Source organism: Silurus meridionalis, chromosome 20 (assembly GCF_014805685.1).
Source record: "Silurus meridionalis isolate SWU-2019-XX chromosome 20, ASM1480568v1, whole genome shotgun sequence".
Classification (NCBI taxonomy): Eukaryota; Metazoa; Chordata; class Actinopteri; order Siluriformes; family Siluridae; genus Silurus; species Silurus meridionalis.
Genome location: NC_060903.1, coordinates 10,727,379 through 10,742,880, shown reverse-complemented (window position 1 = coordinate 10,742,880; position 15,502 = coordinate 10,727,379). Strand labels below are relative to the sequence as shown.

General features: G+C 42.7%; 1 protein-coding gene across 6 annotated transcripts in view; it reads right to left on the bottom strand.

The window, feature by feature from the left end:
* Positions 1-15,502, bottom strand: part of zeb1a (zinc finger E-box binding homeobox 1a) — a 49,230-nt gene that overhangs the window by 18,949 nt on the left and 14,779 nt on the right. The gene's annotated exons all lie outside the window — the stretch shown is intronic.

The window sequence follows — 15,502 nt, the reverse complement described above, 5'->3', positions numbered from 1 at the left end:
CATACCGGATCGGTCGAGGCCCGGGTTAACAACGACCGCCACAGGTATCGTTAGCCGACAGGGTACCGGTGGAAATTGGGCTACTGTTGGCCGAAGGAGGAAAAGGAGAGGAGGACGATGTCTACAGAGACAGCAGGAAAAGGAGAAGTGTAGGAGAGTGGCGGTTCGAGTTGGTACTTTAAATGTTGGTACTATGACTGGTAAAGGGAGAGAGATAGCTGATATGATGGAGAGGAGAAAGGTAGATATGTTGTGTGTTCAGGAGACCAAGTGGAACGGGAGTAAGGCCAGGAACATTGGAGGTGGGTTTAAACTGTTCTATCATGGTGTAGAAAGAGAAATGGTGTAGGGGTGATACTGAAAAAAGAGTACAGTAAAAGTGTAGTGGAGGTGAAGAGAGTTTCTGATAGGGTGATGAACATGAAGCTGGAAGTTAAAGGGATGATGATAAATGTCATCAGTGCCTATGCTCCACAAGTCAGCTGTGAGATGGAGGGGAAGGAAAGATTCTGGAGTGAATTAGATGAAGTGGTAGATGGTGTACCTAGAAAAGAACGATCGGTGAATGGGGCAGACTTAATGGGCATGTAGGTGAAGGGAACAGAGGTGATGAGGAGGTGATGGGTAGGTATGGCCTTAAGGAGAGGAATGTGGAAGGGCAGATGGTGGCGGATTTTGCTAAAAGAATGGAAATGGCAGTGGTGAATACGTATTTTAAGAAGAAGGAAGATCATACAGTGACCTATAAGAGTGGAGAAAGGAGCACACAGGTGGACTATGTTCTATGCAGGAGATGCAACCTGAAGGAGATTGGAGACTGTAAGGTGTTGGCGAGGGACAGTGTAGCTAGACAGCATCGCATGGTGGTCTGTAGGATGGTTTTGGAGGCAAAAAAGAAGAGGAGGAGAGTGAGGACTGAAAGAAGAATAATATGGTGGAAGCTGAAGGAGGAAGAGTGTAGTGAGAGGTTCAGGGAAGAGGTCAGACAGGGGCTTTGTGGTGGTAAAGAGGTGTTGGATGATTGGGCAACTACTGCAGGAGTGATGAGGGTGGCAGCTGGAAATAGAAAGTAAGACAAAGAGACGTGGTGGTGGAATGAGGAAGTGCAGGAGAGCATAAGGAGAAAGAGGTTAACAAAACAGAAGTGGGATTGACAGAGTGATGAGAAAAGTAGGCAGAAGTACAAAAAGATGTGGAGCAGGTAAAGAGGGATGTGGTGAAAGCCAAGGAAAAGGCACATGAGGAGCTGTATGAGAGGTTGGACACTAAGGAAGGAGAAAAGGATTTGTACCGATTGGCCAGACAGAAGGACCGAGCTGGGAAGGGTGTACTGCAAGTTAGAGCAATAAAGGATGGAGATGGAAATGTGTTGACTAGTGAGGAGAGTGTGTTGAGAAGGTGAAGGGAGTATTTTGAGCAGCTGATGAATGAGGAATGAGGAGTTAGTGAAGCAAGATGTGGAAAGGATTAGTAAGGAGGAAGTGGAAGCAGCGATTAAAAGGATAAAGAGTGGAAAGTCGGTTGGACCAGATGACATACCGGTAGAAGCATGGAGATGTTTAGGAGAGATGGCAGTGGAGTTTTTAACCAGATTGTTTAACAAGATTCTGGTAGGTGAGAGGATGCCTGAGGAATGGAGAAGGAGTGTGCTGGTACCGATCTTCAAGCATAAGGGAGATGTGCAGACCTGAAGTAACTACAGGGGAATTAAGTTGATCAGTCATACCATGAAGTTATGGGAAAGAGTAGTGGAAGCCAGGCTGAGAGAAGAGGTGACCATCTGTGAGCAACAGTATGGTTTCATGCCGAGAAAGAGCACCACAGATGCCTTATTTGCTTTGAGAATGTTGATGGAGAAGTATAGAGAAGGACAGAAGGAATTGCATTGTGAGTGCCAAGAGAGGAGTTGTGGTATTGTATGAGGAAGTCAGGTGTGTCAGAGAAGTATGTGAGGGTGGTGCAGGACATGTATGAGGACAGTGTGACAGCAGTGAAGTGTGCAGTATGAAAGACAGACTGGTTCAGGGTGAAGGTTGGACTGCGTCATGGATTGGCCCTGAGCCCTTTCCTGTTTGCAGTGGTGATGGACAGGTTGACAGACGAGTTTAGACAAGAGTCTTCCTGGACTATGATGTTTGCAGATGATATTGTGATTTGTGGTGAGAGTAGTGAGCAGGTTGAGAAGAGCCTGGAGAGGTGGAGATATGCGCTAGAGAAAAGGGGAATGAAAGTCAGTAGGAGTAAGACAGAGTATGTATGTGTAAATGAAAACAAGGGCAGTGGAGTGGTGCGGTTACAGGGAGAAGAGGTGGAGAAGGTGGAGGAGTTCAGGTACCTGGGGTCAACAGTGCAAAGTAATGGAGAGTGTGTTAGAGAAGTGAAGAAAAGAGTGCAGGCAGGGTGGAGTGGGTGAAGAAGAGTGACAGGAGTAATTTGTGATAGTAGGGTATCTGCAAGAATGAAAGGGAAAGTTTATAGGACTGTGGTGAGACCTGCGATGTCTTATGGATTAGAGACAGTGGCATTGAGTAAAAGACAGGAGGGGGAGCTGGAGGTGGAGCTGGAGTCGTCCGTTTGTCTGTCCACAACTGTTTGTGGGTGGTAAAGACTGGGTTCCATTTACAATATCTTTAGAAATGTGTACAATTTGGGACTTTGGAAGATAACATGATAAGTGCCTATGCAATACTGCATGAAGAGATGATGCAATAAGCCATGACTTCCAGGAATAGTACTGCATGTCCACTACAACTAACACAAAAGGATGCACAGGTCAATGGCATTTTATATTCCAAAGATGATACTGCCAAAATGCCCAGCCATGGAATTATGATGACCCACATGGAACAAAGGTTCTTAAATGCTCTTCCATACAAACATCATCTGTTCCACGTTTTAAGAATACTGCACTTATTTACCATCAACAACACTTTTGTAGTGGAACAAATGCCTCATGATCTTAATGTCATGCTAGGAACCTTGGGTATTTAGTAATATTGAGATCAGGGCTCTGTGCAGGTCACTTTAGCTCATCCACTCCAAACTTGGCAATGTCTCCATGTTCACCCTCAATTCCAATAAAGTTGGTATGTTGTGTATAATGTAAATAAAAACTCAATAATTTGCATATTTTTTCATATTTCATATTTTATTTACAAAAGAGCATTGAAAACCTACTAAATGTTTAACCTCTTAGTCATCAGCCTTGTGCCAGCAAAACCGATATCAAGTCAAGTCCCAAGATCCTTGATGCAGTCCAACCTTCACCTTGAACCAGTCTGTCGTTCCTACTGCACACTTCACTGCTGTCACACTGTCCTCATACATGTCCTGCACCACCCTCACATACTTCTCTGACACACCTGACACCTCATACTATACCACAACTCCTCTCTTGGCACGCACAATGCAATTCCTTCTGTCCTTCTCTATACTTCTCCATCAAAATTTTTAAAGCAAATAAGGCTTCTGTGGTGCTCTTCCTTCGGCATGTAACCATACGGTTGCTCACAGATGGTCACCTCTTCCCTCACTGGCTTCCACTACTCTTTCCCATAACTTCATAATGTGACTGATCAATTTAATTCCCCTGTAGTTACTGCAGGTCTGCACATCTCCCTTATGCTTAAAGATCGGTACCAGCACACTCCTTCTCCATTCCTCAGGCATCCTCTCACCTTCCAGAATCTTGTTATACAATCTGGTTAAAAACTCCACTGCCATCTCTCCTAAACCTCTCCATGCTTCTACCAGTATGTCATCTGGTCCAACCGACTTTCCACTCTTCATCCTCTTAATCACTGCTCTCACTTCCTCTTTAATAATCCTATCCAATTCCTGCTTCACCAACTCCACATCATCGAACCTTCTCTCTCTCTGATTTTCCTCATTCATCAGCTGCTCAAAATACTCCCTCCACCTTCTCCTCACTAGTCAACACATTTCCATCTCCATCCTTTATTGCTCTAACTTGCAGTACATCCTTCCCAGCTCGGTCCCTCTGTCTGGCCAATCGGTACAAATCCTTTTCTCCTTCCTTAGTGTCCAACCTCTCATACAGCTCCTCATGTGCCTTTTCCTTGGCTTTCGCCACATCGCTCTTTACCTGCTGCCGCATCTCCTTGTACTCATCACCCAAACTCTCTTCACCTCCACTACACTCCTACTGTATTCTTCCTTCAGAATCACCCCTACACCATTTCTCTTTCATCCACACCATGGTAAAACAGTTTAAACCCACCTCCAATGTTCCTGGCCTTACTCCCTTACCATTCGGTCTCCTGAACACACAACATATCTACCTTTCTCCTCTCCATCATATCAGCTACCTCTTTCCCTTTACCAGTCATAGTACCAATATTTAAAGTACCAACCCGAACCTCCACTCTCCTACACTTCTCCTTTTCCTGCCGTCACTGTAGACCAAGGGTCACCAACCGTTGACACCGAGAGCTACTTCTTGAGTACCAACTAATGTGAAGGGCTACCAGTTTGATACACACTTTTGAAATAACAAATTTGCTCAATTTACCTTTAATTATATGTTATTATTAATAATTAATGATATTCATCTATATCAGGGGTGATAAAATCAATTGCACAGGGGACCAAAACTCATAGCACACTTTAGGTTGTGGGCCGAACAGAATAAACATTTATTGAACACACTAAATGTTTTTTAAACATAAATATGAATAAAAACAGACAGGAATATTATTCCAGAATAAATCAACTTAAATTTTAAATATTTTGCTCTCCATAAAAATATATCCTGTCAAAATTATACAAGTTAGAAATATGAACATGGTGCGAAAATACCCTGAACAAATAAAAATTGTGCTTTTAAGTAAACGTTAAAATAACAACAAATCAAAACTCTTTCTTTGCTCTTATGCCATTTTATAAAAAATAATCTTAAACTTTAAATAACTGAAAATATTTTGCTCTCCATAAAAATATCTCCAGTCAAACACAAGACGTCTCACAGCTTCATCAGGAGCTCTTCAGAAACTCTCCCTCAGTAAATAACCGGCTGATGTGCCTCTGATTTCTCCTCTGCTTTCACACCATCTTCACTTTGTGATTTTGCTCTGGTGAAAAAAGGTCTGCTGTCAGACTCTTCTTCAATGCTGAAATGTCAGATTCTTCTTTAACTCTTCTACTTTCTGTATATTCTGCTCTGCATCCAGGTTTTTCAGCTTCTCCTGAGGTTTTGTCTCGTAGTTCCGTCTTAGATTCAATTCCTTAAATATAGCTGCAAGCAGCGATGGCGGGCCCTCGCACATTTGTGTATCGCTATACGGTGCCTCCCAGAAAACAATGCACAGTGTGCAAGTGCATCAAGTGGGTAAATATCAGTGGACTGTTTTATGTTGTTACTGACCCATTTGGGGACTGTAGGTAAAAGAAACCCCACATTTTAGACAAACGGGGGCACTAGTGAGCCACTTAAGAGACACACCGTTGTCTGACCTTTTTGTCCACACTTAACAGCCGACAAATGTGATGTACGTGTCAAATTTCAAGTTAATCTAAGCACGCCAAAAGCCCTAAATATGCCTAAAATAAAAGTAAAGTTTGACGCGTTGCCATGGGAACAGCGTTCAAGATAACAAAAATCACTTTGCAAATTATCATCTACAATGTTTTGCCATCATGTTGATTACGTTTGGTGGCAATCGCATGAATATCCTAGGAGGAGTATTTAAAAGTTCACCACATGCAACTGTCAAAAAATCCACCTTTTGTGACTGACACACTTCCTGGCGCCTGTTGGTGGCGCTATGTCCAAGATTCACAATAGGCACATCGATGCGATCGGAATCCTTGGCCGAACATACACACTGCGTGTCATCCGAATAAGACATTTTTTGCTTTAGATATTAGACACTTCCTGTTTCTCTGAATTCGCCATAAATTTGTCGCCGCCATGGCAGCACCGTTCAAATATCAAAAATCTCTTCACAATTTAGCAAGTGCAATGTCTCGGCATCATGTTCACCACTTCTGATGTCAATCGCATGAATTCCCTAGGAGGAGTATTTAAAAGTTCACCACATGCACTTTTGAAACCATCCAAAATGGCCGATTTCCTGTTGGGCGGAGCTAATAGGTTTGATTGTGAAAGTTGTTCGGGTCGATGAGATCTATATGCCTACCAACTCTCGCTCATGTGCGTACATGTTTGCCTGATCTGTGCACCAATATTTGTTTTACATTACAGGGGGCACTACAGAGCCCTATTGCCACGCCTATGTTCCAGCCTTTGACCGGTCCTAATGGCAGACGATTTTGACGTCTGTGCCAAATCTCCGGTGTTTTCGAGCATGTTAAGGCACACAAAGTGCATGCCAAAGGCTTAAATATGGCTGAAATAAAAGTAAAGTTTGACGCATTGCCATGGGAACGGTGTTCGAGATATCAAAAATCCCTTCACAATTTATCATCTACAATGTCTCGGCATCATGTTGACCACGTTTGGTGTCAATCGCATAAATATCCTGGAAGGAGTATTTAAAAGTTCACCACATGCAACTGTCAAAAAATCCACCTTTTGTGACTGACACACTTCCTGGCGCCTGTTGGTGGCGCTATGTCCAAGATTCACAATAGGCACATCGATGCGATCGAATCCTTGGCGAACATACACACTGCGTGTCATCCGAATAAGACATTTTTGCTTTAGATATTAAACACTTCCTGTTTCTCTGAATTCGCCATAAATTTGTCGCCTCGCCATGGCAGCACCGTTCAAATATCAAAAATCTCTTCACAATTTAGCAAGTGCAATGTCTCGCATCATGTTCACCACTTCTGATGTCAATCGCATGAATTCCTAGGAGGAGTATTTAAAAGTTCACCACATGCACTTTTGAAACCATCCAAAATGGCCGATTTCCTGTTGGGCGGAGCTAATAGGTTTGATTGTGAAAGTTGTTCGGGTCGATGAGATCTATATGCCTACCAACTCTCGTTCATGTGCGTACATGTTTGCCTGATCTGTGCACCAATATTTGTTTTACATTACAGGGGCACTACAGAGCCCTATTGCCACGCCTATGTTCCAGCCTTTGACCGGTCCTAATGGCAGACGATTTTGACGTCTGTGCCAAATCTCCGGTGTTTTCGAGCATGTTAAGGCACACAAAGTGCATGCCAAAGGCTTAAATATGGCTGAAATAAAAGTAAAGTTTGACGCGTTGCCATGGGAACGGTGTTCGAGATATCAAAATCCTTCACAATTTATCATCTACAATGTCTCGCATCATGTTGACCACGTTTGGTGTCAATCGCATAAATATCCTGGAAGGAGTATTTAAAAGTTCACCACATGCAACTGTCAAAAATCCACCTTTGTGACTGACACTTCCTGGCGCCTGTTGGTGGCGCTATGTCCAAGATTCACAATAGGCACATCGATGCGATCGAATCCTTGGCCGAACATACACACTGCGTGTCATCCGAATAAGACATTTTTGCTTTAGATATTAAACACTTCCTGTTCTCCGAATTCGCCATAAATTTGTCACCTCGCCATGGCAGCAGCGTTCGAGATATCAAAAATCCCTTCGCAAATTAGCAAGTCCAATGTCTCAGCATCATGTTCGCCACGTTTGATGTCAATCGCATAAAATCCCTAGGAGGAGTATTTAAAAGTTCACCGCATACACTTATAAAACAAACCAAAATGGCTGACTTCCTGTTGGGCGTAGCTCATAGTTTAGAGGGCAAAAGTTGTTCGGGTCGATGAGGGCTATATGCGTACCAACTCTCGTTCATGTGCGAACATAATTGCCCGATCTGTGCACGAATGTTTGTTTTTTAATTACAGGGGGCGCTACAGAGCCCCCCTGCCACGCCTGTATACCAGCCTTTGTACGGCCCTAGTGACAAAGGACTCTGACGTGTGTGCCAAATTTCAAGAGTTTTCGAGTATGTTAAGGGACCTCTAATGACCAATGTGTGTAAAAAAAAAATAAATAAATAAATAAATAAATAAATAAATAAATAAATAAATATAGCTGCAAGCAGCGATGGCGGGCCCTCGCACATTTGTGTATCGCTATACAGTGCCCCCCAGAAAACAATGCACGGTGGGCATCAAGTGGGTAAATATCAGTGGACTATTTTATGTTGTTACTGACCTATTTGGGGACTGTGGGGAAAAGAAACCCCACATTTAAAACAAACGGGGGCGCTAGTGAGACACTTAAGAGACACACTCTTGTCCGACCTTTTTGTCCACACCTAACAGCCGACAAATGTGATGTATGTGTCAAATTTCAAGTTAATCTTAGCATGCCAAAAGCCTTAAATATGCCTGAAATTAAAGTTAAGTTTGACGCGTTGCCATGAGAACAGCGTTCGAGATATCAAAAATCACATTGCAGTTTATCATCTACAATGTCTCGGCATCATGTTGCTTAAGTTTGGTGTCAATCGCATGAATATTCTAGGAGGAGTATTTAAAAGTTCACCGCATGCACTTATAAAACAACCCAACATGGCCGACTTCCTGTTGGGCGGAGCTAATAGGTTTGATTGTGAAAGTTGTTCGGGTCTATGAGATCTATATGCATACCAACTCTTGTACATGTGCGTACATGTTTGCCCAATTTGTGCACCGATCATTTTTTTTGCATTACAGGGGGCGCTACAGAGCCCTACTGCCACGTCTGTGCCTAATCTCCGGTGTTTTTGAGCATGTTAAGGCACTCAAAGTGCATGCCAAGTGCTTAATTACGCCTGAAAATGAAATTAAAGTTTGACGCGTTGCTATGGGAACAGCGTTTGATATATCAAAAATTCCTCTCCAATTTATCATCTACAATGTCTCGGCATCATGTTGACCACTTTTGGTGTCAATCGCATAAATATCCTGGGAGGAGTATTTAAAAGTTCACCACATGCAACTGTCAAAAAATCCACCTTTTGTGACTGAAACACTTCCTGGCGCCTGTTGGTGGCGCTATGTCCGAGATTCACAATAGGCACATCGATACGATCGGAATCCTTGTCCGAACATATACACAGCATGTCATCCAAATAAGACATTTTTTGCTTTAGATATTAGACACTAACTTTTTCCCTGAATTCGCCATAAATTTGTCGCCTCGCCACGGCAGCACCGTTCGAAATATCAAAAATCTCTTCGCAATTTAGCAAGTGCAATGTCTCGGCATCATGTTCTCCACGTTTGATGTCAATTGCATGAATTCCCTAGGAGGAGTATTTAAAAGTTCACCACATGCACTTATAAAACAACCCAACATGGCCGACTTCCTGTTGGGCGGAGCTAATAGGTTTAATTGTGAAAGTTGTTCGGGTCGATGAGATCTATATGCATACCAACTCTCTTACATGTGTGTACATGTTTGCCCCATCTGTGCACCGATATTTATTTTTGCATTACAGGGGGCGCTACAGAGCCCTATTGCCACGCCTATGTTCCAGCCTACGACCAGTCCTAATGGCAGACGACTTTGACGTCTGTGCCAAATCTCCGGTGTTTTCGAGCATGTTAAGGCACACAAAGTGCATGCCAAATGCTTAAATATGCCTGAAATAAAAGTAAAGTTTGAGGCGTTGCCATGGGAACGGTGTTCGAGATATCAAAAATCCCTTCGCAATTTCCCTTCGCAAACTCCCTTCGCAAACCCTTCGCAAACTCCTCGGTGCTCGGGCCCTAATAAATTCTAAGGAAAACAATAGGGCTTCGCACCTCTGGTGTAGGCCATTCTGGCCTGCTCCTCAGTGCTCGGGCCCTAAATACCCTCGCACATTTGTGTATCGCTATACGGTGCCCCCCAGAAAACAATGCACGGGGTGCAAGTGCATCAAGTGGGTAAATATCAGTGGACTATTTTATGTTGTTACTGACCCATTTGGGGACTGTAGGTAAAAGAAACCCCACATTTTAGACAAACGGGGGCGCTAGTGGGCCACTTAAGAGACACACCCTTGTCCGACAATTTTTGGACACACTTAACAGCCGACAAATGTGATGTATGTGTCAAATTTCAAGTTAATTTAAGCATGCCAAAAGCCTTAAATATGCCTGAAATAAAATATAAGTTTGACGCGTTGCCATGAGAACAGCGTTCGAGATATCAAAAATCACTTTGCAAATTATCATCTACAATGTCTCGCCATCGCATGAATATCCTAGGGGGAGTATTTAAAAGTTCACCACATGCAACTGTCAAAAAATCCACCTTTTGTGACTGACACACTTCCTGGCGCCTGTTGGTGGCGCTATGTCCAAGATTCACAATAGGCACATCGATGCGATCGGAATCCTTGGCCGAACATACACACTGCGTGTCATCCGAATAAGACATTTTTTGCTTTAGATATTAGACACTTCCTGTTTCTCTGAATTCGCCATAAATTTGTCGCCTCGCCATGGCAGCACCGTTCAAAATGTAAAAAAATCCCTTCACAATTTAGCAAGTGCAATGTCTCAGCATCATGTTCACCACTTCTGATGTCAATCGCATGAATTCCCTAGGAGGAGTATTTAAAAGTTCACCACATGCACTTTTGAAACCATCCAGAATGGCTGACTTCCTGTTGGGTGGAGCTAATAGGTTTGATTGTGAGAGTTGTTCGGGTCGATGAGATCTATATGCCTACCAACTCTCGTTCATGTGCGTACATGTTTGCCTGATCTGTGCACCAATATTTGTTTTTACATTACAGGGGGCGCTACAGAGCCCTATTGCCACGCCTATGTTCCAGCCTTTGACCGGTCCTAATGGCAGACGACTTTGACGTCTGTGCCAAACCTCCGGTGTTTTCGAGCATGTTAAGGCACCCAAAGTGCATGCCAAGTGCTTAAATACGCCTGAAAATGAAAGTAAAGTTTGAGGCGTTGCCATGGGAACGGCGTTCGAGATATCAAAAATCCCTTCGCAATTTATTATCTACAATGTCTCGGCATCATGTTCGCCACGTTTGATGTCAATCGCATGAATTCCCTAGGAGGAGTATTTAAAAGTTCACCGCATGCACTTATAAAACAAACCAAAATGGCCGACTTCCCGATATTAATAACAATAATAATACATCTATATAAAATCATCTCGCGGGCCGGATTTGACACCGAGTTTGACACCCCTGATCTATGTGAAGACACTGATCATGTTAATGATTTCTTACAATAATTATCAACAATGATTTAACAAGGTAGAAAACAGCTATTTTTAGAAAAGGCCCACAGGCGTTTCATGTGGTCCTTGTGGGTGACCTGGTGCCAGTGGGCACTACGTTGGTGACCTCTGCTGTAGACGTCTTCCTCCTCTCCTTCTCCTCCTTCGGTCAACAGTAGCCCGGTACCCTGTTGGCTAACGATACCTGTGGCGGTCTTTGGTAACCGATCCGTTATGAAAATCTTATTTGTGATCCGCATATTTGATTTGGCATGTTTTACACTGGATGCCCTTCCTAACGCAACCCTCCCCATTTATCCGGGCTTGGGACCGGCACTAAGAGTGCACTGGCTTGTGCCTCCCTAATGGCTGGGTTAAGTCAAGTCAAGAAGCTTTTATTGTCATTTCAACCATATATAGCTGATGCAGTACACAGTGAAATCAAACGTTTCTCCAGAACCCTGGTGCTACATAAACAACATAAAGCTTTCTTCAGCCTTCTCAGGAAGTAGAGACACTGCTGGGATTTCTTGGTAATGGAGCTGGTGTTGAGTGACCAGGTGGGGTTTTCCTCCAGATGAACACCAAGGAATTTAGTGCTCTTGACGATCTCCACTGAAGATCCATCGATGATCAGTGGAGAATGGTCGCTCTGTACTCTCCTGAAGTCCACAACCATATCTTTGCTTTTGTCAACGTTCAGAAACAGGTTGTTCGCTCCACACCAGTCTGCACCTCCTCTCTGCATGCTGACTCATCGTTCTTGCTGATGAGACCCACCACGGTCGTGTCATCGGTGAACTTGATGATGTGATCACACAGCCCTGAGGTGCCTTAGTGCTCAGTGTGGTGGTGCTGGTGCTGGTGCTGTTCCTGATTCGGATTGACTGAGGTCTCCCAGTCATGAAGTCCAGGATCCAGGTGCAGAGGAAGGTGTTCAGGCCCAGTAGGCTCAGCTTCTCAATCAGGTGCTGAGGGATGATTGTGTTGAATGCTGAACTGAAGTCTATGAACATCATTTGTACGTATGTGTCCTTATTGTCCAGGTGGGTAAGGGTCAGATGAAGGAGCGATATGGAGGATACGTGAACTGCATGGGGTCCAGTGAGGATGGAAGCTGGGTCTTGACGTGCCTCATGGCAAGCCTCTTTAAGCACTTCATCATTATGGGTGTGAGCACAACGGGACAATAGTCATTGAGGCAGGAGATAGTAGACTTCTTTGGTGTGAGAACAATGGTCTTCGTCTTGAGGCATGTAGGAACAATGGCGCTGCTCAGGGAGATGTTGAATTTCTTTTTGTTTTTTTGTTCTCGTTTTTACTTTGTTCTCGTTTTTACTGTGTACTGTGTACCACTGTGTATAGTAAAAATTACAATAAAAGCCTCTTTGCTTGACGGTAAGATAGCACAGCTACTTGAAAATAGTGGACAGTACAGGGTCAACCAGTAGCAGGAAAAATGGTGTGTCCCAAGTAATCCAAGGCAAGGGAGCATTTTACATTAAACGCAAGGCATGAAAACATTTTTTTTTTTAAATGCAACAAAGTAAACTGAAACAGCAAATTATGCAAAGTGGAGCTTGTATGGATATGGAGCTTGTATGGGTATGGAAGTACCACAGTGATGCACGAGCACATGAAAAGAAAATACACTGGTGTCACAGATGAAGCGAAACAAACACCGTAAGAAAAAACTGTATAAATAATGTATATTTGCTAACTGCGGTACAGTCACACTGGATCTGTTTTGTCCTGACTGTTTTGTCACTCGTGATATAGTGATGAATTTAATTAAAATGGTGCGCACAAACGCTAAATCTAAAAGCAGCAAATAACAGCAGTAGTGAACAATTACATTTTTAGTCATGTTGTGCTTTTCAGTGAATGATTATTCATGCATTTTTGCATTGTTTTTCTTGTTTTTTAATCAGGCCTGCTGCGTTTCTTTATTTCTTTTTAAACCATTTGTCTACTACAACAGTAACCTTTGTTTTCATACGTGATTTACTGGGGCTTTACTACAATCAAATGCTTCTTTTTAATGTTTGTATATTTCATTTATGGACACGACATTTAATTATTACACAAAATTAAATGAATTATATATTCTATAGCAGGGGTCCCCCAACCTTTTTTGCGCCCGGACCAGATTAATGTCAAATAAAAAAAATAAAAAATAAAAACAGAAGTAATGTAAGTTTTTCTATTCTTTCTGTGCGGCCCGATACCAATTGACCCAGGGGCTGGGGACCACTGGGTTATGGTATGGGCAGGCGTATGTTATGAACAACAAACACAGGTGCATTTTATTGATTGCATTTTGAATGCACAGAGACACCATGACGAGATCCTGAGGCCCATTGTTGTGCCATTCATTCACGACCATCACCTCATGTTGCAGCATGATAATGCATGGCCCCACGTAGCAAGGATCTGTACACAATTCCTGGAAGCTGAAAACATCCCAGTTCTTGCATGCCCAGCATAGTCACCGGACATGTCACCCATTGAGCATGTTGCTCTGGATAGGTTTATACAACAGCCTCTTTCAGTTCCTGCCAATATCCAGCAACCTCGCACAGCCATTTGAGAGGAGTGGACCAACATTCCACTGGCCACAATCAACCGGATCGAACAACCTAATCAACTCTATGCAAAGAAGAGGCAAATGGTTGCACTGAATGAGGCAAATGGTGGGAACACCAGATACTGACTGGTTTCCCAATACAGTAATACTGCACATTTTAGAGTGGCCTTTTATTGTGGCCAGCCTAAGGCACACCTGTGCAATAATCATGCTGTCTAATCAGCATCTTGATCTGCCACACCTGTGAGATGGATGGATTATCTCGGCAAAGGAGAAATGCTCACTCACAGATTTAGACAGATTTGTAAACAATATTTGAGAGAAATAGGCCTTTTGTGTACATAGAAAAAGTCTTAGATCTTTGAGTACAGTTCATGAAAAATGGGAACAAAAACAAGTGTTGCGTTTACAATTTTGTTCAGTGTAGTTATATCTTGCCAAAGTCCCCACTTGCATCCTAAGCACATTGTACTGTGTCTAACTTTCAAGTACAACAAGCCTACTTAATAATCCTTAAACACCCCCTCTCTTTCTCTCCCCCTCTCTGTTAAGTCAAACATGCTCCTGAGGTACCAGTGTTCCTGTCTCCTTTTCTTTACGGATCCACCTGATCCATCCCAACACCCTTCCACATGAACAGCTCATAGATCTATTATAAGCAACTCAAGAATTATGAGGATGGATTTGGACTGTAATTAATATAAACAGTCTGCTACAATGGCTTAGGACCACAGATGTCATATGTCAGTTATTTAATAAATAAGAAGCTACTCTGCCTCAGCTAGGGTTAAATAACTTTTTGCCAGCTAAAACATATTTATCAGTGCAACAATTATCTGCAAGGCATTTACCCATTTGATTAGATAACACTAACGTACACCCAACCTGGAACTCTTAAACACCAAATGTAGTCCTTTATTCTTCTATGGAATATAACTGAGCCATAGTCAGCACTGATTATATTTGACCTTAGCTGAACACAGACACTACTTTATGTGAAGTACATGAAGGGCTCATTACTTAGCAGACTTATCACCTCGGATGCTGCAAACATTGAAGGGAACTTTAACAAGCCCCTTAAACGCACAATACTCAACATCTATCAGAATATCACCTGTTCTACCAGGGGGCAAATGGATACTAGGCTACACTCCTTTTTCAAGGCATGGGCTCATCCGCCATTTGGAACATAATGCCACCATCATCCTCCAAAAATATTGATACACGTGAGTATCAAGATATTTTGTTTGGAGATACTGTGTCGACTGTCAAGGTGTGTCCAAACTTTTGGTTTGTACTGTGTGTATATATATATATATATATATATATATATATATATATATATATATATATATATATATATATATATATATATACAGGGAGTGCAGAATTATTAGGCAAATGAGTATTTTGACCACATCATCCTCGTTATGCATGTTGTCTTACTCCAAGCTGTATAGGCTGGAAAGCCTACTACCAATTAAGCATATTAGGTGATGTGCATCTCTGTAATGAGAAGGGGTGTGGTCTAATGACATCAACACCCTATATCAGGTGTGCATAATTATTAGGCAACTTCCTTTCCTTTGGCAAAATGGGTCAAAAGAAGGACTTGACAGGCTCAGAAAAGTCAAAAATAGTGAGATATATTGCAGAGGGATGCAGCAGTCTTAAAATAGCCAAGCTTCTGAAGCGTGATCATCGAACAATCAAGCGTTTCATTCAAAATAGTCGACAGGGTCGCAAGAAGCGTGTGGAAAAACCA